Source organism: Tenrec ecaudatus, chromosome X (assembly GCF_050624435.1).
Source record: "Tenrec ecaudatus isolate mTenEca1 chromosome X, mTenEca1.hap1, whole genome shotgun sequence".
NCBI lineage: Eukaryota > Metazoa > Chordata > Mammalia > Afrosoricida > Tenrecidae > Tenrec > Tenrec ecaudatus.
In genome coordinates, this window is record NC_134548.1 from 137,786,822 (window position 1) to 137,789,956 (window position 3,135).

Below are 3,135 nucleotides of genomic sequence, written 5' to 3' on the forward strand. Positions count from 1 at the left end.
AGGGTCACTATGGGTCAGAACTGTAAAGGGCACCAAACAAATACAAGAACAACAAGCAGTGCAAGAGGAAATATGTGGAAATTCTGAAGACATTTTGAATCGTTACCATCGGGGGTGGAGGCTGTTAGTTGACATCTTAGAAGAGGTAAAGCCAGCCGGGGGTGCTGCTAAATAGATTCTCAACATCAAAGAACTTGGTCCTAGTGTCAGTAATGCCTTAGTGATGAAACTCAGGTCTAAGAGAACACACAGAATGCTCACACGTATTGAGAAAACAATACGCATGCTTATTCAGGGTATGCAGAGACAGTATTCCAGTCTAATTTGGGAGCCATCCTTCCAAAGGGAGATGTCTAAAGAAAAAACAATGTCCCTGGGAAAATGTAGAACAAAGCTTGGTGGAATAGACTAGATACACTACAGTACTGTGAAGAAGGAAGCTTATGACTACCAAGATTATTACCACCCTAAAATATCTTGTGGATACATAGTCCGGAAGTGTGTTGTTACTATTGAAGATGACAATATGACAAGCTTAATACAAATCACATTAGCTAGAAAGAATGCTGCTGCGAAGAGGGGAAGGGAGGCCAATTCAATCAGTGGTGATGCAAAGAATGAAGGTGTGTCTTTAAACCCCAAAGAACCAATTGTTTCTTAAGCAATCGCAATCTCCCAAGGCAAAAGCAATCTTAAGGCTAGAGTCCCTTAACTGCTATTTCTTAACTGAAGGAAGTGGCTTAGTGATTCAGGTCCCCCTTAAACAAGAAAGGAATCTGACAAGGGCTCCAGAGAAGCTTAAGGAAAACTGTGGTTTCTCCCAAGAAAGTGCTAAATCAAGGAAATTTGGTGCTTAAAGAGGTCAGCCAAGAAAAGCTCATAAAAAGGTAAAGGCAGCAGAGTTCACCCTTTGAGCTGCACCTATTAGAATGCCCTTGGCGTGTGCAAGGCTATGTATGGGGCTGTGGGGTAGAGAGGATGTCTATTCAAACATAATTTCCAGAATCACGGCATTAATTATAGGCTTTCCTACACGAGGTCAGACCTTTAAGGGAAAAAAGGTCTTTTCCTTTTATAGATGTAAACTGAATTAATCTCCAGAGTAAAAATAGCCCAACTGGCTGAAATTCCTCAGGTGAGACTACTACAGCAAAATCGAAACTTAGGTTCTTTTCTTTGCCTCTTTTTGCTTGATGGACAATTAGAGGAAGTTTATTAATCAGCAAAAACAGGGTGTTTTACATGCCAAGCACCTTGAATTCCAATCATCCCTTCGCACATTTGTAGAGCGTTCTTGGTCACAAAGCACTTTCTCACCGAAGTCCTCTTATACCAACTGTAGCTACATAAAGCTAGGATTTTCAGATTCAGCTCTTCTTTGACCCTTAGTTTCTACCCCACTTTGTTACCGTGGTGCCAGAGAGAGGTCACATTGGGTGTTAAATGTAAGGCGCGATCTCACGGACAGCAATTCGGCGTGGCAGTGTTTCACATGGCAACACTTAGAAAGGATTTGAATGTAGTGCCTGAGCAGCCATGGCTAATGCGAGCACACGTTCCCCAGCAATGACACGGAAAGCTCTGACAAGGACATCTGTCTCCTCGCTGAATCGATCAGCTGACTGTCATTTTCCCTACACGTATGTTCTGTTGACCATTGTTGAGAGGTATTTCTCCCATCAGCGGCAGCTGAATTTTAATCCTCATGCCATCTCTGTAAACATGAGTATTGTTACAACAGCAGATGATAAAAGAAAATACCATTCTCAAAGAAGAGCAGGGTCTTTTTATGGCTTCAGACATAACCCAATTCATTTGCAAACAGGCAATTAACAAAAAGAAAATGCAATCATTTAGTTAAACGTTACCTGATTCACTATCCAACTAGATTTACTAAATCTCAAATCCAGGACTTCAAACCAGTTCCGTCATGAAGCAATGAAACTGTTAGGTAGCTTAGCCTAGGGAATTGGGAAGTCCATTACGCATGCCCAGGAGAGCCAGCAAAAGACAAAAGCTGGATTTTCCCGCCGGGGGCTTGGATGGGCTTTACACCTGGAGCAGCCCACCTGGGCCGGGTGATTGCAATCCAGCCAATGGAATCGACCTGGGGTCATTCACCACGCCTCCCCCGGGAACCCTTGAAAAGGCAGGAACCAGAAGGGAGAGGCTCTTGGGATCTTGGTCTTTTGGCTTGTCTTGCTTGGTGGTCTGGTCGTCTTCGTGGGAGGAGAGAGATCCTTGCGTGACCTGGGGCAGTCTCTAACAGGCCGCATGGTCAAAGGAATCCTATGGGTGCCGTGTAAAACCTGATGCTTCTTTGAACTTTCATTAAATTCACATGGATCACGAGCCCGGCTTCGGCGTGGAAATCTTTCTCACGCGGAGCCAAGAACCGAGGCTGAGATTTAGGCTGGAGAGAGAAACCTAACAAAACTCAGACAGACACCAAATCACAGCAGAAAGAGAAAAATTATGGGTCATGCCCTGGGTTGGGTACTCAGAAGCATGGTCAGAAGCCCTTTCAGGAGCCTGGTGTGGAAGGCTGGATTATTGCCAGGATTGTAGGGAGCCAGAGCTCTTCAAAGTGGTGGGGGTCTGCGGGCACCTTTGAAATGGGCACTGCAGTTTTCAGCTCGGTTGTTCAAGAGATTGGGTGGCTAGGCAGCACGCATGCTGCCCTGGTTTCGTAAGAGAGAGATTAGCTTCCCAGCAGAGCCTTGACCTCCCAGGTCCAGTTATAATCCGTGTCCGTTTCAGTGTGCTCTGTTGGCCATGAGTGAACTGGGAAGAACTCGTTGAAGATCCTGACAAAATCCCAACTAATCCATCATTGTGGCGCTCATCTGCACCAAAAATAAAACCAGACACTGGTTTTACAGTTCTGACATTTACACATTTGCACTGGAATCATAGCCCTGAGTTTTAGGGTAAGACTCCTCAATCATTGATCGAAGTCATGGGACACATGCGCCTTTTTGCAGGCACTTTCCTGAAGCAGTGTGGGCTTGGTAGCTGCCTTTACAATATGTGAGTTGTGTTGTCTGCGGCCATGTGCCCTGGGTCTCTCTCTTCATGTAGTTTAACAATGTGTACATGTTATCCCTTTGTATTACCCACCGTGTAAGACAAGAA